The sequence below is a fragment of the Anomaloglossus baeobatrachus genome, chromosome 7 (genome assembly GCF_048569485.1).
Source record: "Anomaloglossus baeobatrachus isolate aAnoBae1 chromosome 7, aAnoBae1.hap1, whole genome shotgun sequence".
Taxonomy (NCBI): domain Eukaryota; kingdom Metazoa; phylum Chordata; class Amphibia; order Anura; family Aromobatidae; genus Anomaloglossus; species Anomaloglossus baeobatrachus.
In genome coordinates, this window is record NC_134359.1 from 156,167,842 (window position 1) to 156,189,050 (window position 21,209).

The window sequence follows — 21,209 nt, forward strand, 5'->3', positions numbered from 1 at the left end:
TGCCCTGACCCAATAGCAAAGTTGACGTTACAATCAGGTATCTGAGTCTCGTCATCGTGTTACCCATTGTCTCCACCAGGATGATGTACGGTTTGGAAATCAGGGTGTACATTATGATCAGCACCTTCTTCATCGGGATAATGTATCAAACACATGTGTGATAATAAGATTTTTTTTATTTTTTATATTATATTTTGTTTTATCAAAACAGTACATAAAGTGCTGGTGCTCACAAAGCATTAAAAATCCCTACCCCATAAAACCATCCAAAAAACAACCTGGTGCGTTGTGGAACAATCTTGATACAATTCACAATATAAATATATAAATATATCTGGATATCAAAAATTCATAGAACAAACCTCAATATACCTCTCACAGCATAAATAAGGTGCATATGCATTCACTTCATAATATAAATAGTCAATCTAACCCCGCAGACTGGAGAGCAACCCGACTGTTTCATTTCTATGTGAACTTGAAGTTATTTTGAAAAAAGCTTTGGATGACAATATCATACCACAGTCAGTGTTTGATGGTCTAATTAATAGACTCCCCATGACACCTACAATGTACTTTCTGCCAAAGGTTCACAAGGACATTGAGAACCCTCCAGGTAGACCCATTGTGTCAGGGATCAATGGTCTTTGTGAACCTGTATGCATTTTCCTGGACTACTATCTGAAGCCCCTTATGTTTGATCTCCCTTCTTACATAAGAGACTCTACGGACGTTTTGGTCCGTCTGCAAGATTTACATCTGGATGGAGATTCTATAATGCTAACTGCAGACGTAGAATCTCTTTATACGTCCATTGCACATTATGACAGACTTAGGGTTGTGGATTTCTTTTTGAGTGTCACAGCATTGGATAGGCATTTGATTGATCTCCTGCTCACCCTGCTCAGATTTATTCTCACCCACAACTATTTCCTCTTCAGGGGGCGCTACTACCTCCAGGAGAGGGGCACTGCTATGGGGGCGTCTTGTGCGCCCTCGTATGCGTGCCTCTTCCTGGGGTATTGGGAGTGCCTAATACAATTCCCTGGGGAGGATTGTGGTACAGTCTTGTTGTGGGTGAGATATATCGATGATGTGTTTGCCATCTGGCAGGGTAAGCAGGAGAAGCTTGATATGTTCATGTTGACACTGAATGACAATGCCCTTAATATCAATCTGACATATCATTATAGCATGGACTCCATTGACTTTTTGGATGTTAAAGTTTTGAAGAGTGAGGGCGGTTCCATCAGGACGGATATCCACAGGAAAAGCACAGCTGTAAATTCTCTCTTGAATGCCAGATCGTCTCACCCTCCACAAGTGGTCAATTCAGTCCCAACAGGTCAGTTCCTTAGAGCCCGCCGTATATGCTCTGATCTTGATTTGTTTGAGGGCCAAGCCTTAGAACTAAAAAGACGCTTTATAAATAGATCTTATAATGATAGGGCAATTCAACACGGCTATGATAGGGCTAGATTAACATCAAGGGACGACCTGTTACGACCAGTGACTAGAAAAGCAGACAATCAGGTGAGACTGATAACACCGTATCATTCTAAATGGTCAGAAATGAAACAGGTGATTGAGAGATACTGGCCTATTCTACTATCAGATAGAGATTTGAAGTGTGTTCTGCTTCCCTCTTCCCCTGTTCTCCCCGCTTCATTTGGGTATGGTCCTTGGTACTTTGGTGGTTCGGTTAGTGTAAGCTCATAATGGAGGACACGTTGTGATGGCTATGTTTTTGACATTTTGCTTGCCGCTGATTATCTCATCTTTTAACTTGTTTTATGGTCACTCATTAATATTATGATAAATATATTCTTTTTATATAGAATTTCACATGCACCTATATCGAGCATCTGATGGGATGGAGTATCTATATGGAATATGTGGATTAATTTGCGGAGCACGAAAAACTACTATGTGAAGACCATCAATCACAATAATGATATAGGGTTGAGATATGGATGAATTGTTCCTATGAGATTTACCCTGTAATCTGCCATGATATTAATACGTCTGCATGTCCCCTACATTATGTGGATCCTTGCTTACTATATATATATATATATATATATATATATATATATATATATATGTTAATATTTTGGATCTGCAATATATGATATCTTTCTTATTCTTATATGTGGAGACTTGCTCACTCATGGTGGCAAACTTTTCCGCTATTTAAATATGGCTATGTGTCTTATTACCCTCCTGTCTATTTTGCTCATTACATTTGCCATCATCTTTGCCCTTCTTTAAGATGGCCACGGTGATGCACTGACGTCAGAGCGCGCTCTGCCCGTCGGAGCCCGCCTCTCCTCTTCGGCTGGCGCCCAATAGAGGGAGTTTTCTTTGCGCATGCGCAGGATCTCCTTCGGGACGCCGGCTGTTCTGGATGACGCGGTGGACGTCAGGTGGGCTCTATGGTATATATGGGTGACCCCACTGCTACCCCAGCACCTCCTGACGAAGCGAGAGGCGAAATGCGCGTCGAGGTGCTGGGCGTTGTGGTTCACCACTCTGGATTTCTACCATTCATATTTTCTTTCCTCTGTCCGCCCTCCAGCCATACCGGTAACTCCTTTGGTTACCCAGGTATTAAGCCAAACGCCCGGCCCCATGAGCCTCATGGGTCACACTATATGGTGATACATTGATTTTGGCAATACTAATTGTTTAACTTTGCTGCTAACTATACAAACCATAGATTGTGGGGTTGGATTCACTATTTATACTATGAAGTGAATGCATATGCACCTTATTTATGCTGTGAGAGGTATATTGAGGTTTTTTCTATGAATTTTTTATATCCAGACATATTTATATATTTATATTGTGAATTGTATCATGATTGTTCCACAACGCACCAGGTTGTTTTTTGGATGGTTTCATGGGGCAGGGATTTTTAATGGTTTGTGAGCACCAGCACTTTATGTACTGTTTTGATAAAACAAAATATAATATAAAAAATAAAAAAAATCTTATTATCACACATGTGTTTGATACATTATTATGATCTTTACATGAGCAGCGCTCTTTCTTTGTCAGGGTATATGTATTAATCAGTGAGATCTGCTTTAAGAATAAACATAGATATGATATGGATCTGCATCCTCTTTTTTGGTTTAACCTTCTTCATCGGGGCCTGGATCCAACTCACAAACCTTCTGGCCATGTGTGCAGATCATTTCCCCTGTCTCCTATAACTCGCTGCCTCAGCACGTCATATTATCTGCTACACCCGCAAGCTTCAAACGGAAGCTGAAAAATCATCTGTTCATAAATTACTATAACCATGAAATGACACTACCACGGTGCGGAGCTTCTGCCCAACCTACACCCCCTGTTACGGGGGGCTGTCTGATAATAACTGAAAGGAGTATCAGACAGTCAGGGTCCACCGTGCAAAGACTTTGCTGCAGACTATGGCAGAGTGCAATACCTCTGTTAACTCACAGAAGAATATAATAAGTAAGTAAAGCAATTCCTCCCTTACTTGGAGGGTGTGTGGAATGATCTCTGTTAATAATCACAGAGACAAAGGCAATGTGTGCGAAATGGCACCTACCTAGGTCCGCTCTTCTAGTGGTGCAAAAGAGACGAACAGCAGCGTAAGCCGCACAAAGCTCCTACCTGCGTTCGCTCCACTAGTGTGCGAGGACACGAACCACTAGATATGGCACCTGCCTAGGTCCGCTCTTCTAGTGGTGCAAAAGAGACGAACAGCAGCGTAAGCCGCACAAAGCTCCTACCTCTGTTCGCTCCCCTAGTGTGCGAGGATACGAACAACTGCCAGACGCAGTATAAGGAACGTTACCCTAGCGGCAACGTCCACCTACGAGTAGAATCACAAGGCCCAGCCAGACCATGTGCCTCAGGCACCTGCCTATGTCCGCTCCCCTAAGAGGTAAGGATACGGACAGCAGCCGAAGCTGTAAGGTATAAGAACGCTACCCTGCCGGTAGCGCTCACCTAGCATAGACAGAGGAATGCCTAGAGGAACGCGCACAGAGCGTCTACTCATATGCATGAACCAAGAGGACTGAGCACCATGCGGCGTGTGTCAGGGTCTTATATAGACTCTGTGCCTCATCCAAGATGGAGGACACCAGAGCCAATCCGCTGCCAGAACGACAGGAGTGACGTCATGCTGGCCTATCCCCGAGCAAGACGTCACAAGCACATGACCAGCGACCAATCGGCATAGAAGGTGTCAGAGACATGTGACCTCGTGTCAGCGATGATGTCACCCGCACATGTGCAATGGCTCCAAGATTGGACTTAGTCTCCGGCGCTCGCACATGTGCAGTAGCAAGAAATCTGGACTTAGTCTCCAGCGCTCGCACATGTGCAGTAGCAAGAAATCTGGACTTAGTCTCCAGTGCTCGCACATGTGCAGTAGCAAGAAATCTGGACTTAGTCTCCAGCGCTCGCACATGTGCAGTAGCAAGAAATCTGGACATAGTCTCCAGTGCTCGCAGCAACCGTAACAGTACCTCCCCCTCAAGGGCCCCCTTCCCGGCGACGCAGGTAATCGGCAACTAAGTCGGGAGCATGGACAGCCTCCTCAGGCTCCCAAGAGCGATGTTCCGGGCCATAGCCCTCCCAATCTATCAAGAAGAACCTGCGTCCTCTAACCATCTTAGAACCAACTATGGCTCGTACCTCATAGCTAGAGCGAGAGGAATCAGAGGCAGGAGAGTGCACTTCACGAGCGTGAGGTAAAATAGCCGGCTTTAGCAGTGAGACATGGAATTTGTCATGAATCCTAAGATGGACAGGTAACTTCAATTGATAGACTACAGGATTTACCTGTCGAAGAACCTCATAAGGACCCAGGAAGCGAGGAGCAAATTTGACAGAGCTCACTCTAAGTCTCACGTGTTTTGCAGAGAGCCACACAAAGTCCCCTGGAGAAAAGACAGGAGCCGGGCGACGAAACCGATCGGACACCGTCTTCATACGGTCCTTAGCTGCTTGGATCGACTCTTGAGTCCGATCCCAAACCTCTCTGGCATTAGTTGCCCAGTCGGCCACAAGAGGAGGAGGTGCAGCAGCGGGAAACGGTACTGGTACCCTAGGGTGTTGCCCATTATTGAGTACGAACGGTGTCTGCCCAGTGGCCTCAGCCAGCGAATTGTTAAGGGCAAATTCTGCCCAGGGTAGGAGGGAGGACCAGTTATCGTGGTTCTCAGCAACAAAGTGTCGAAGGTATATAATCATAGATTGATTGGTACGTTCAACCAAACCATTAGTCTCCGGATGGTATGCCGAAGAGAGATTCAACTCAATTTGCAGAAGGCTACAAAGATCTCGCCAGAAACGGGAAGTAAATTGCGGGCCTCTATCACAAATGATACGATCTGGCATCCCGTGAAGCCTAAAGACATGCTTGAGGAATAGTTTGGCTAGTACCCTGGAAGATGGGATTCTCGATAACGGTACGAGATGAACCATCCGGGAGAAATGGTCCGTAATGACCCACACAAATCTATGTCCCTGTGAACATGGAAGATCACCCACAAAGTCCATGCCTACCACCTCCCATGGTCTATCTGGCACTGGTAAAGGATGCAAGAGCCCAGCCGGTCTCTGCCGTAATGGACGGTTGCGAGCACACGAGTAGCAGGAACCGACATATCTCTTGACGTGGCTGGCTAAGTGTGGCCACCAATACCACCTCTCCAGTAACTCTCGTGTCCGCCTAATACCAAAATGCCCACCCACCTTTGAGGTGTGGGCCCATGACAGTATATCATTCTGTCGATCAGGCGGAACAAAGGTCTTGCCCGGTGGGATTTGGTCTAACGTCACAGGGGAGAGCGTATGAAAAACCCTGGAGGGAAGGATAAGACGAGGTTCGTCAATCTCTTCCTGGGTAGAAAGCATAGAGCGAGACAGGGCGTCTGCCTTGTTATTCTTACTCCCAGACAGATAGTTGATGGAGAAGTGAAAGCGGGAGAAAAACAAGGACCAGCGGGCTTGGCGAGGATTCAGACGCTGAGCGGTTTGTAAGTACGTCAGATTCTTATGGTCTGTATAGACCTGGAAAGGATGTTTCGCTCCTTCCAGCAAGTGACGCCACTCCTCCAAGGCTAATCTCAAGGCGAGCAGTTCCCTATCCCCAATGGTATAGTTTCTCTCTGCCGGTGAAAAGGTTTTAGCAAAGAAGAAACACGGCCTTTTTCTACCTGCACCGTTCTTTTGATACAAGACCGCACCAGCACCCACTGAAGAGGCATCAACCTCTAAGAGGAAGGGCTTATTCTCATCGGGTCTTTGAAGAACGGGAGCAGTTGAAAAGTATCTTTTTACTGCCTCAAAAGCCTGAGATGTCTCAGTAGACCAGGCTTTGGGATTAGCACCTTTCTTAGTCAAGGCCACCAAAGGGGCCACCAAAGTAGAAAAATGGGGTATGAACTGCCTGTAATAATTTATGAATCCTAAGAAGCGTTGCACCGCCTTCAAGGAATGAGGTTCGGACCATTGCAGGACAGCAGAGAGCTTCGCAGGATCCATAGCCAGACCCTCTTGTGAGATAATGTAACCCAAAAAAGGCAATGAGGACTGCTCGAATACACATTTCTCGAGTTTAGCAAACAATGAGTGCTCCCTTAAACGGGAAAGGACACGAACGACATCCTGACGATGAGTCTCCAGATCAGGAGAAAAAATCAGGATGTCGTCCAGATACACCACTACTGAGGATAACAGTAAATCCCTGAACACATCGTTTACGAAGTCCTGAAATACTGCGGGTGCATTACATAACCCAAAAGGCATGACGAGGTATTCATAGTGACCGTCTCGGGTGTTAAAAGCGGTCTTCCATTCGTCACCCTTTCGAATTCGTACCAAGTTATACGCACCCCGCAGATCCAACTTCGTAAAAACTTGAGCTCCTCTCAGTCTGTCAAAGAGCTCCGAAATTAAAGGTAATGGGTATTTGTTCTTTATTGTGATTGCGTTGAGACCCCTGTAATCTATGCAGGGACGCAAATCACCCTCTTTCTTCCGAACAAAGAAAAACCCAGCTCCCGCGGGAGAGACAGACTTACGAATGAACCCCTTCTCTAAACTCTCTCTTATATAGGTCGACATGGCCTCCGACTCAGGTATCGACAGGGGGTAAACCCTGCCTTTAGGTGGAACCGAACCTGGGATAAGGTCTATGGCACAGTCATACGGCCTATGGGGTGGAAGAACCTCAGCACCCTGTTTGGAGAACACGTCAGCGAAATCCAAATAGGGTGTAGGTATGGGAGAGAGATCAGTTGATGCAACCGCAACGACCTTAGGTGGTAAGGGAAGACATCGGGACTGACATTTCGAACCCCAACTAATAATGCTGTCAGACTCCCAGTCAATGTGAGGAGCATGAGTCCGAAGCCATGGAAGACCCAGAAGGACGTCGTCTATACCCTCAGGCAAAACAAGAAAAGAAATCTCCTCTATGTGACCCTGAGACAGGGAAAGGCGCAAGGGAACTGTCCTCAATGTAATGGAGTCAGACAACATAGTTCCATTAACAACACGGACAGGAATAGGCGCCTCTAACATGATAGAGGGAATATTGTGTCCCTTTACAAATCCTGAGGATACAAAAATCCCGTCAGCTCCGGAATCCACAAAAGCCATAATAGGCCATGTATTCTCAGATAACGAGAGCTGACCTGGGATACAACACTTAGAGGGTGCAGAAGACGTCTCTAGTAACCCCCCTCTAATGGTTACTAGGCCAGGGAGTTTCCCTGACGACTAGGACACTTGTTGGCATAGTGCCCAGCCTGACGACATACGTAACATATAGGAGGACCAGACTTGCGTAGTCTGGAGGACGTATGACCTAACTCCATAGGAGTGGGAGATGTTTCAGATGCTGAGGAAGATGGTAGTGGACCCTCAACAACTGGAATAGCCCGATGCTTAGGGCGTGAGGAAGAGACCTCGAGTCTACGTTCCTTATGGCGTACATCGATCCTCGTTGCTACTGTGATCAAGTCCTCCAGAGAAGCAGGGACCTCACGAGTAGCAAGGGCATCCTTGACATAGCCTGCCAACCCTCTCCAGAAGATAGGAATCAACACCTTCTCTGGCCAATCTAGTTCTGCCACCAGAGTTCTAAAAGCAATGGCATAAGAACTAGTGGATAACGAACCCTGAGATAGATCTAACAGTCTCAGAGCCGCATCATGGGTAACCTGCGGACCCATGAATACCGCCTTAAGAGCATCAAGAAAGTCTTGATGTCTCAGAGTAACCACATCAGAGCGCTCCCATAGGGGAGTCGCCCATTCTAAGGCTTTGTCCTGAAGTAAGGAGATGATAAAGCCTACTCTGGACCTCTCCGTAGAGAAGCGAGAAGAGTTGACCTCTAGGTGTATCTGACACTGACTAATGAAACCACGACATGATCTGGCATCGCCAGAATATCTGTTTGGCAGAGCAAGTCGAGGATCATGTGCAGATGTCACCATGGTCTGAGGTTTATCCTCTATACTCTTGAGCCGTGACTCAAGTACTTGTATGTAACGGTGTAACTGCTGATATTCTGCCATAACTGCCAGACCCTTGGCTCAGTCCTAATGTTACGGGGGGCTGTCTGATAATAACTGAAAGGAGTATCAGACAGTCAGGGTCCACCGTGCAAAGACTTTGCTGCAGACTATGGCAGAGTGCAATACCTCTGTTAACTCACAGAAGAATATAATAAGTAAGTAAAGCAATTCCTCCCTTACTTGGAGGGTGTGTGGAATGATCTCTGTTAATAATCACAGAGACAAAGGCAATGTGTGCGAAATGGCACCTACCTAGGTCCGCTCTTCTAGTGGTGCAAAAGAGACGAACAGCAGCGTAAGCCGCACAAAGCTCCTACCTGCGTTCGCTCCACTAGTGTGCGAGGACACGAACCACTAGATATGGCACCTGCCTAGGTCCGCTCTTCTAGTGGTGCAAAAGAGACGAACAGCAGCGTAAGCCGCACAAAGCTCCTACCTCTGTTCGCTCCCCTAGTGTGCGAGGATACGAACAACTGCCAGACGCAGTATAAGGAACGTTACCCTAGCGGCAACGTCCACCTACGAGTAGAATCACAAGGCCCAGCCAGACCATGTGCCTCAGGCACCTGCCTATGTCCGCTCCCCTAAGAGGTAAGGATACGGACAGCAGCCGAAGCTGTAAGGTATAAGAACGCTACCCTGCCGGTAGCGCTCACCTAGCATAGACAGAGGAATGCCTAGAGGAACGCGCACAGAGCGTCTACTCATATGCATGAACCAAGAGGACTGAGCACCATGCGGCGTGTGTCAGGGTCTTATATAGACTCTGTGCCTCATCCAAGATGGAGGACACCAGAGCCAATCCGCTGCCAGAACGACAGGAGTGACGTCATGCTGGCCTATCCCCGAGCAAGACGTCACAAGCACATGACCAGCGACCAATCGGCATAGAAGGTGTCAGAGACATGTGACCTCGTGTCAGCGATGATGTCACCCGCACATGTGCAATGGCTCCAAGATTGGACTTAGTCTCCGGCGCTCGCACATGTGCAGTAGCAAGAAATCTGGACTTAGTCTCCAGCGCTCGCACATGTGCAGTAGCAAGAAATCTGGACTTAGTCTCCAGTGCTCGCACATGTGCAGTAGCAAGAAATCTGGACTTAGTCTCCAGCGCTCGCACATGTGCAGTAGCAAGAAATCTGGACATAGTCTCCAGTGCTCGCAGCAACCGTAACACCCCCCCTACTGTCTACTCCACAAAATACTTTACAATGTAATCCCGCAAGGGCTGAGTCCTCTGCCCTCTGTATCAGTCTGTCTATTGTTACTTGTATATGTATTCTGTATGTAACCCCCTTGTCATGTACAGCACCATGGAATCAATGGTGCTCTATAAATAAATATTAATAATAATAATAATAAGAAGAAGAACATCTTTGCCTGTACTCACTGGAGCTTTATAGCAGATTTCTGATTCCCAGGCTACAGTGTGACTGAACGGCTCTGCAGACTCAACCATCTCTGTTACCCCTTATTCAGCAGTGCTGGTAGAAACTTGAGAGCAGTTATGAAGCAAGTGTGATTGGGTTTACACCACTGTGGAATGTAGTATTTGTGATATTGAACTTGTGGTGGAGGAGAGCCCACTTTATTGCGCACTTCAGATCCAATTAAGCAGCTGCTGTTTGGGTGCCTCCTCTACTTTTGTTAACGATGGTCGTGTCCGTGAAAAAAAGATCATATCAGATTATCTACGGGAAGAAGTACACCTGTTATTTTAGCTGTTATTTGTTGTTCCGAATTGGTGCCGCTGTAAATGCAAGCAACCTGCTGTGGTTCCAGTTGCACACAGGCGTCAGCTGCCATTTAGGGCTGTGCCTTGGGTTGTCCAGCTGGCTGCTTTCTCAACCACGTGTAAGTGTGGAGAGGCGGCCAGTGCATATGCGTGTGCCGATTTACCCCAGCCGCAGCCTAACTCCAGTGTTTCGCCTACTGAGTATGCTCAGCCTGACTGTGTCATTCCTGAGGCAAAGTCTTCATTTTGGGCTACAGCGCATGCTCGTTTGGACTGTGCCAGAGTCATTCTGTGACCTGCGGCTCAACACACTTACACAGGGCCCTGGGGCTTGACTCATTCTCGGGAGGCCACTAAAACGAACTGCACCCAACATCAGCCCCAGGTGTCCCCTTACACTGCAGTGGTGGTCCCCACTGACCACAGTACAGAGAGTGGCGTCACGAAAATACATATAAAGAAGCAACCTAAGTGTGACCAGACTCTTCCTCCACGTGGAGTCCCTGAAGGTAATGCACCAACACAACACCTGTGGGGCTTCACACTTACTGCGAAAAGCCTCTTTGCACAGGTACTTGCACTCCATGCCCGGTCTAAGTCCTGTGTTTTGCCTAGACAGCATGCTGAAGCGGATAGTCTTTTTTTCAGAAACTGTATTTCATGCTACTGAGCATGCTCAGTCACTTACTGCATCAGAGGCTAGGTCCGGTAATGAACTCTTTAGCCCTGCCCCTGATGTGGGGGGCCCATATAGACCACAGGACATCAGGTGTCCTGACAATTTGGCCAGACCACTCCCAACAGGCTTGCAGTGGCCCGCCCCTATGACTTATCACCTCATTGTTGTTGGTCAGACGATGACTGTTGAGGTGTTTTGGTTGTGGCAGCCATGAGGTCATCATTCAAGTGGCGGTTTAAAATAGGACGCTAGTTATGCCACTCATGACGTGTCACTCTGCTTTTGTCTCCAGGAGGTGCTTTGTGGTCCACCCTATTTTGGGGCAGACCCAGGTTATAAAAGGGGCTGGAGCCAAAAAGAAGGTGCCCAGTCTTCTATTATGCTACGATACAGCACACCTCCATGTGTTGAACACATTGCGGCTTTAGCCCAGAGGTAGGCAGGGATAGGTCATCACTGCAGGCCGCCACCACAGTTGGTAACGCAGAACGTTTAAGAACATCTCCTGTCCTACCAGTCCTGCTAGTGCAGCCCAGTGGCATAAACAGGCCTGCTGCTGCTGATGCGCCTGCTGTCAACAGGTGTGTCCCCTATGCACACGGACAGCGTACCCAATGGCCCCTGTGTTGTTAACAGGGAGTTCCGGGGCTGGGTGGTCGTGTGGACCCTGTCACGCTAAGAGGGCTCCCAGTCTCCAGATCCGAGTGGCGTCTAACTTGGTTCAGGCTACTATTTGTTTGAGAGTCAACCTGATCTGTATCCTCCACTTAACCTTCTAGTTGCCAACCTCTCCTTTTCCATCTGTGAGCACGGTGGACACCGAATGGCGATTGGGATATCTACCTTTCTCTTTCTTTTCTTCTTAATTTTTTTATATAGCGGTAACATAGTATATACCACCTTATCCAAATCTGCCAGTCCCACCATACCAGATGTTGTTTCTTCAGCAAATGTTAATGTTGCTTAACCACCAAATCCATGGACACAAACTTTTTTACCCTTTCCAACACACCTGTTCCTCTTTCCACCAACATCTGTCCTTCTTCAACTCAGTTTGTATATGACCAAAAATGCAACTCTGCAGGGACACCGTACTCAACGCTGTTTCAGCACAGCAGCCAGCCTTCGGTCCCTCAGATGTGGACAAGTAACACCATTTCCTCCTATCGATGAAAAAGCATTGAGATTCACTCTGTGCACCACTGGTGTTTAGTGGAAAAGCAGATGTAAGATTGCGTAACACCTTCTGCTGATACTCCTGCATACGTGCGTCCCTTTCTATGGCAGGAGTTAGTTCGCAAAATTTTGTGTTCTACCGGGGATCTAACAGTGTGGCAACCCAGTAGTCAGCATGACTTGTAATTCGTGTAATCCAAGGGTCATGTTGTAGGTAGTGCAGCAAGAAGGCGCTCATGTGTCTTGTGCATCCAGGAGGACCAAGTCCTTAGTGTGTTGGTGGCGGAGAGGTGAGAATCGTGCCTCCTTCCTCTGCCCTCTCCCCACAACTTTGCACAACCGAAATGTAAGCAAGCTCTCACTAATCTGCTGAGTCTTCCATGCCCATTGCCAGTTCATCCTCCATTTCTTCCTGGGCTCCTGCACCTTCCTCAACTATTTTGCTGATACTATGCGCCCTGATTAATCCCTCTCCACCACCGTACCATGACTGCCGCCAAGGTGCCGCTGACCGTCTGGACCTTGTAGATCTTATTATCCCTTCCGCATATGACTCCTCCAGTACTTCTTCCCCTTTCTCTAGGACCAACACCTGACTCCGAATAATGCTTACAGTGTGCTCCATCATGTAGATGACCAAAATTGTCACGTTGAGAATGTCATCGCCAGTGTTAAACATAAGCGTTGACATTTGTTAACTGTGTAGAATGTTGCATAGGTCCTTGATCTGACACCACTCCAGCAGCGTGATCTGCACCACCTCTGGATGAAGTTAGCCCAGGGTATACATCATAACGTATTTCAGCAGGGCTCTGCGGTGCTGCCACAGATGCTGCAACATGTGCAGATTCAAATTCCTGCGTGTCGGAACATTGCATTTCAGGCGTTTAACCGCCAGACCTTAGGACTTCAGGAGCGATGAAAGTTGTTGAGCTACTGGGTGCGAACGATGGAAGTGAACACATAGCGAGTGTGGCCGCTGTACAAGGCATTGTAGGCCGATTTGTTGTTTTAAAAATTGCTGGAGAATCAGATTAAACACGCGAGTCATACAAGTCACGTGTGTCACATTGCCCTGACGAAGGCACGCTGCCATGTTTGCATCATTGCCGCACACGGCTGTTAATTCACCACCGGAGTCCGCTACGTCAATTTGTACTCCTGTCGCAAGGTGACAACTTGTTCCTTTCGTGCATAGTGCTGATGATGGGAGAGGAGTCGACGCCAGCGGCGCAGGTGGACGCAGGTTATGCTCACCCACTGGGCTGCGTTACCTTGACATATGCAGAACCAATGGCTGAATGCAGGTGGTGGGTATCTCACAGATGAAGTACCATCATTCAGCTACAACCAATGGGAACACACAACACCCTTTTTTAGGCTCCTCCTGTCTGAAGACCACTGCCAGACATAGTAACCTCTGGTTACTGCTACCCCCAGTTTAGTTTTATGAGTTTGTGTGCTTGTTACCTGACTACTTTTCCTGCTTGCTGTTTAGGTACCTCGTTGGCCAATTCGCATTTCACCTCTGCTTGTTTTCTGATTAAGTCCTGTCCCTCCCATTCTGTTCCTCTTCCTCAATTAATGTTTTGACCCTGCATGACTACTATTCTCTGGAACTGCAGCCTTCCACAGGTATTGATCAACTTGGTACCTGTGTCATTCAAAATTACTGTATAGGGATTAAAGGGTTTCAGGGTTCTGGGGGTCCAGCTTGGTGAGTGGCTTCCCTCTAGCCTATCCTTTACAGCCCGTCTGAGTGTGTCGATCCAGGCAGGCGTTACACCGTGCCCTTGACAGAAGGACATGTAGGCCGGGATAGTGTTTTAAAAATTGCTGGAGATTCAGATTCAACACGTGAGCCATGCAAGGCATGTGTGTCACATTATAAATCCAAAAACGGAAATAGAGATCCCTAATCTATATATTCATGTCCACCAAACAGAGTATATAAACCTACACTAGACCTGCGCAATCACATAGTACATCAATGAAAATACACATGATTTCAAAAAAGTATTACAAATTTTTATTAACATGATACCAATAGACAATATATCACATGATTCGAGCTGGATATCAAAAACACAGTAAAAAGTCATTACCCCTTAAAAACACAGAAAAAACAAATTGCTGGCATAACTCCATGTGGGGTAAAATCCTGGGACAGTGTGGTCTTAAAGTTGGTACATTATAGTGGTCACATAGGATGTATACATGCACCCCAAAACACATCAAGGGTAATATTACAAGACCAGCAATCTGGTATACTGTAGTTGAACAGGATGCAGGCATAAATCCCAAATACATCAAAGGTGAAGGTACAAAGCTGGCACTCCAGCAGAAATTAATATTGCTGTATCAATTTATCATGTCATGCAATTATAAGCATATAGTACATAAAGAAACCCCTGCGGATTACATAAATCACAGCATATCTATCTACAATGAGATTTTACCCCACATGGAGTTATGCCAGCATTCAGGTCAGTATTGAACCATCCCATCACCCAGTGAAGGGAGATAGGAAGAATTCGGACCTGAAACACTGCTGGAGGCAAATTGAAGTTAGTAAGAGACCACTACCTGGTGAACCACACTGCCCTGCACCTCAAGTGTGTCACATTGCCTTGAAGAAGGGCCGCAGACTGTTTTGCATCATTGTCGCACCCGGCATTCCCTGGCTGCTGGTTGAGTGGAGACAACCATTGATGAAACTCCGTCTCACTCTACAGAGCTAACCTCCAGAACTCCTCAGCGGTGTCTCACATTTCCCCTACATTTCAAAGTAAACATTTGACCGCCTGATGGCCTTGAGCTCTGATGCCAGCATATTAAGGAGGTGTGTGGGATTCCTTGGGCACAGTTACAAGGAAGGGTGGCCTGACCACACAAGGTTTGGGCTGAGGTGCAGGAACAACACGAGGTTGATGAGGCAGAAGCAGTGGAGGAACTTGTACATACATAGGAAGGATTGAAACACTCAACTCGTGGGGACGGAAAGACTTGTACAGCAGACCCTTCTCCATCTCTCACCATAGTTACCCAGTGCCAAGTCAGCGACATGTTACACCCCTGTCCATGCTTACTGTTCCAAGTATCTATGGTGAAATGCATCCTGTCACACACAGAGTTTCTCAAGGAAGCGGTGATGTTGTGTGCGACCTGCTGTGTTAGCGCGGGCACCTCTTTCTTGGAGAAGGAGTGGAGAATGGCCATCGGCTCTTGGGGCACTTGGGCATAAGGTCTCGAAAATCCTCGGTTTCAAAAGGGTGTAAAGGCAGCCTTTCTGTAGCCAACAAGTTTGAGATGCTGAAACTGAACCAATAAGGAATGTCATGCACTTCAAAAATCATGTAAAAAACAGTGAGGGGACTCCAACCACAGTCTCCAAAGTTTCCACTAATTGGGCCACACACACCCCACTTGACTGGCATCAGTTGACCCCCAATTTCAAGATGTAAAAGATGCTTTGCATGAAGCACTCTCAAAATCACGTGTGCCTTTCGCCTCCCCTGGCTGAGCCAGGGGAAGAAAAGTCCTCTGAGAGCCATAACTTCTTCATCTTGGTGTATGTTTGTATGTCCACATTGTCAGTGGACAGACGCGTGTGCTTATCTGTCAGCACATCCCCAGCGGCACTGAGGACACGTTCAGAGAGAACGCTGGCTGCGGGACACAATAAGATCCCCAAGGCGTACGTGGTGAGCTCAGGCAATTTATCCAGATTGGAAGCCTAAAATGAGCAGGGCTCAAGTTGCACAGTAATGGCATTGATGTTCCCTTGCATATACCAATATATCTGTGTCCCCTCCTCTTTTTCCTTGTCCAGCTCTTTTGTTTTCACATGAGTATATGTCCTTGTCACTTTCTCATGTGTTTGTGTTGTGTTGTGAGTTGTTTGTCACCTTTTGGACACCTTTGAGGGTGTTTTCTACTTGTTTGATGTGTTTGTGATTGCCTCCCATTGTTTCCTATGGGGTTCGAGTAGTTCGCCGAACCGAATGCGAACCAGACCTCGGTTCGGACCGAGCTCGAGCTGAACCGCGACCGGTTCGCTCATCTCTAGTCCCAACACAGAAACTAGCCAGATATCCCTCCGGGAAGGACTTAGCCAAGGAGTGGCTCTTTTTAGAAGACCACCATAACTACCATATTAAGTGGCCCTTTAAGTCAATATCCAATTCTTTGACAAGTTTTAAGATATGACAAGGGCAATACCAAGGCCAGGTATCCATCCACAGACAGCTGTTTCGGGGTATTGCCCCGGATCAGTGTCAAGTAGAATTCTGGCCAGGTGGGAGCAATGCCTAGTAGACCAACAAGACAAAACAATCACTGATCTCGGGGAGACTAGCCAAAGAAACCACTGCCGGCAGCCGAGGGTACTCAACACTGTGAAATCCTAGGTGCATTGCCCACTGGGAAATATGCATATCAAAAACGTCCATGGAGCCTCTGTTAGGAGTCTCAGCACAGAAACTAGCCAATTATCCCTCCGGGAAGGACCTAGCCAAGGAGTGGCTCTTTTTAGGAGACCGCCATATCAAACATATTAAGTAGCGCTTTTAGTCAATGTCCAACTCTTTGACAAGTTTAAAGATATGACAAGAGAAATACCAAGGCTAGGTATCCATCCAAAGACAGCTGTTTTGGAGTATTACCCCCTCATTAGTGTGGAGTAGGACTCTGGCCAGGTAAGAGCAATGCCTAGTATACCAACAAGACAAACCAATCACTGATCTCGGGGAGACCAGCCAAAGAAACCACTGCCGGCAGCCAACGAGGGCACTCAACACAGTGAAATCCTAGGTGCATTGCCCCCTGGGAAATATGCAAATCAAAAATATCCATTTAGCCTCTGTTAGGAGTCTCAACACAGAAACTACTCAGATATCCCTCCGGGAAGGGCCTAGCCAAGGAGTAACTCTTTTTAGAAGAGCACCATAACCACCATAATAAGTAGCCCTTTTAGTCAATATCCAACTCTTTGACAAGTTTAAAGATATGACAAGGGAAATACCAATATGGGGAGATAAGGTATGCACACCAGTGACTATGTAAGGGGAATACATGAAATAGCAGAAACTGCTGTGTGAATACTGACTTGAAAAATCCAATAGCTATATGCAAGAGTGAAAATGTGAAAAATGGAATCTGCATTACTGCCATGAACATATGAATCAAGAGAAATTTAGATGCAATAGAGCCCCAACACTACGCCAAAGTATTTCTCTACGTTGGGGTCCCTAGCTTGTGTGTGTCCTCTCATGCAGTTAAAAAACTTACCGTGTATGGGAAGCTGATTACCATACACGGTAAGTTTTTTAACTGCATGAGAGGACACACACAAGCTAGGGACCCCAACGTAGAGAAATACTTTGGCGTAGTGTTGGGGCTCTATTGCATTGATCAATTCAGTAGCTAAATTTCTCTTGATTCATATGTTCATGGCAGTAATGCAGATTCCATTTTTCACATTTTCACTCTTGCATATAGCTATTGGATTTTTCAAGTCAGTATTCACACAGCAGTTTCTGCTATTTCATGTATTCCCCTTACATAGTCACTGGTGTGCATACCTTTTCTCCCCATAGTGATGTTTTTTTAGGTTTTTGCACCCAGTTCGGACTTAGAATGGTGTTCCAAACGTTATTCCTATTTGCAAGGGAAATACCAAGGCCAGGTATCCAGCTGTTTCAGGTTATTGCCTCTCATCAGTGTGGAGTAGGATTCTGGCCAGGTGGGAGCAATGCCTAGTAGACCAACACGTCAAAACAATCACTGATCTCAGGGAGACCAGCCAAAGAAGACACTGACGGCAGCCAACGAGGGCGCTGAACACAATGAAATCCTAGGTGCATTGCACCCTGGAAAATATGCAAATCAAAAACATCCGTGGAGCCTCTGTTAGGAGTCTCAACAAAGAAACTAGCCAGATATCCCTCCGGGAGGGACCTGGCCAAGGAGTTGCTCTTTTTAGGAGACCACTATAACCACCATATTAAGTGGCCCTTTTAGTGATTATCCAACTCTTTGACAAGTTTAAAGATATGACAAGGGAAATACCAAGGCCAGGTATACATTCACAGACAGCTGTTTCGGGGTATTGCCCCGAAATCAGTGTGGAGTAGGATTATGGCCAGGTGGGAGCAATGCCTAGTAGACCAAAAAGGCATAACAATCACTGATCTCGGGGAGACCAGCCAAAGAAAACACTGCCGGCAGCCAACGAGGGCACTCAACACAGTGAAATCCTAGGTGCATTGCCCCCTGGGAAATATGCAAATCAAAAACGTCCGTAGAGCCTCTGTTAGGAGTCTCAACACAGAAAGTACTCAGATATCCCTCCAGGAAGGACCTAGCCAAGGAGTAGCTCTTTTTAGAAGAGCACCATAACCACCATAATAAGTAGCCCTTTTAGTCAATATCCAACTCTTTGACAAGTTTAAAGATATGACAAGGGAAATACCAAGGCCAGGTATCCATCCATAGACAGCTGTTTCGGGGAATTGCCCCTCATCAGTGTGGAGTAGGATTCTGGCCAGTTGGGAGCACTGCCCAGTAGACCAACAAGACAAAACAATCACTGATCTCGGGGAGACCAGCCAAAGAAAACACTGCCGGCAGCCAACGAGGACGCTCAATACAGTGAAATCCTAGATGCATTGCCCCCTGGGAAATATGCAAATCAAAATCGTCCGTGGAGCCTCTGTTAGGCTTCTCAACTCAGAAACTAGCCAGATATCCCTCCACGAAGAATCTAGCCAAGGAGTGGCTCTTTTTAGGAGACCACCATAACCACCATATTAAGTGGCCCTTTTAGTCAATCTCCAACTCTTTGACAAGTTTAAAGATATGACAAGGGTAATTGTTATGGGGGCTGTCTGATAGTAGATAACCACAATCTATCAGGATCCACTATGCAGGAAACCTGCTGCTGAAAATGGCAGAGGACAAGGGGGAACGTGTACCACAGAAACAGTACTTACACGGTTACGTCACAGTGACACTAAGGCCAAAGACGGCGTACACTGTTTAAATCACAGCGACTACCGAATTAGCATAAACGCAAATGAGGGATATGCTAAACAACTAATGGAGACTATAAAAGTAAGCAAAAGGGGACGTAGTAGAGTCTGTTAGCTGCACAGAGCTCTACATAAACGTGTGGTCACTAACCATAACCACACCCAGTGGCAGATACCTCTGTTAACTCACAGAGGGGTATATGAGAGATAACAAGCCTATCGCTGCACTCACATAGAGTGTGTACAGTAATGTCTCCGTTAATCTTCACGGAGACAGTATGAGATCACTTGTGCAAAAGCACAGGAAAATACTTAAAGTCTGCTAGCTAACCACTAGCAACAAAGGAAAAGCTCTCCTTAGTAAGAGCTGGAGTGGAACTACAAGTCCCAGCACGGCCACATGCAGCAAGCACCTGCCTAAGTCCGCTCCACTAGTGTGCGAGGATACGGACAGCAGCTATGCTGCAGAGTACAAGAACGCTATCCTGCTGATAGCTCTCACCTACTTGTGACAGTAGTGGTGCAGGGAAGGAGCCAGCATGGAGCATCTACTCCTATGCATGGACCAAGACGAGTGAACGCTGAACATGTGTGTCAGGGCTTTATATAGACTCTGTGCCTCCTCCAAGATGGAGGATCACATAGCCAATCAGTACCATCACCCGCGATCGCAACAGCGTCACACTTTCAGGTCGCAACAGCGTCACACTTTCAGATCTCAGTCAAGAGTGCTACTGTGTTCTGGGACCGACAGGACGCTGCAACAGAGCACCAGAAAAAGGCAAAGGAGAACGCGAGTTATTAGAAGCAGAACTCGTAACATTACCTCCCCCTCTAGGGCCCCTCCTCTGGTGACGCAGGTAATCGGCAACTAAATCAGGAGCATTAACAGCCTCCTCTGGCTCCCAGAAGCGATGTTCCGGGCCATAACCCTCCCAATCAATCAAAAAGAACCTGCGAGCACGAACCATCTTAGTACCAATGATAGCTCGTACCTCATAGCTGGAGTGTGAGGAATCAGAGGAAGGGGATAGCTCTCCTCTGGCATGAGGAAGAATAGCAGGCTTCAGAAGTGAAACGTGAAATTTGTCATGAATCCGCAGATGTACTGGTATTTTCAATTGATACACAACAAGATTTACCTGTCTCAACACCTCATAAGGACCCAAGAATCGTGGAGCAAATTTGGCAGATTCCACTCTCAGTTACATGTTCTTCGCAGAGAGCCATACGAAATCGCCTGGGGAGAAAACAGGTGGAGGACGACGGAAACGATCAGCCACCGTCTTCATACGATCCTTGGCTGCTTGGATTGCCTCCTGAGTCCGGTCCTAAACCTCCCTAGCATTGGTTGCCCAGTCTGCCACGAGAGGTGGTGGTACAGAGGCGGGAAATGGAACCGGAACTCTAGGGTGTTGCCCGTTATTGAGAATGAAAGGCGTTTGCCCAGTTGCCTCAGCCACGAAGTTGTTAAGGGCAAACTCAGCCCAGGGTAGAAGGGAGGACCAATTATCATGATTTTCAGAGACAAAATGTCGTAGGTAAATGATCATGGATTGGTTGGTTCGCTCAACCAAACCATTGGTCTCCGGATGGTAAGCCGAGGAGAGGTTCAACTCAATCTGTAAAAGACTACATAGATCTTGCCAGAATTGGGAAGCAAATTGTGGACCTCTATCACAAACAATACGGTCAGGCATCTCGTGTAGTCTGAAGACATGTCTGAAAAACAGCTTGGCCAAAATTCTGGAGGATGGAATTCTCTGTAAGGGGACAAGATGGACCATTCGAGAGAAATGATCATTAATAACCCAAACAATCCGATGACCCTGAGAACAAGGGAGATCACCCGCAAAATCCATGCCTACCACCTCCCATGGTCTATCTGGCACGGGTAAAGGGTGCAAAAGACCAGCTGGTCTCTGTCACAAAGGACGATTGCGGGCGCAAGAAAAGCACGAACGAATGTATCTCTTGACGTGGTTAGCCAACTGTGGCCACCAATACCACCTTTCAAG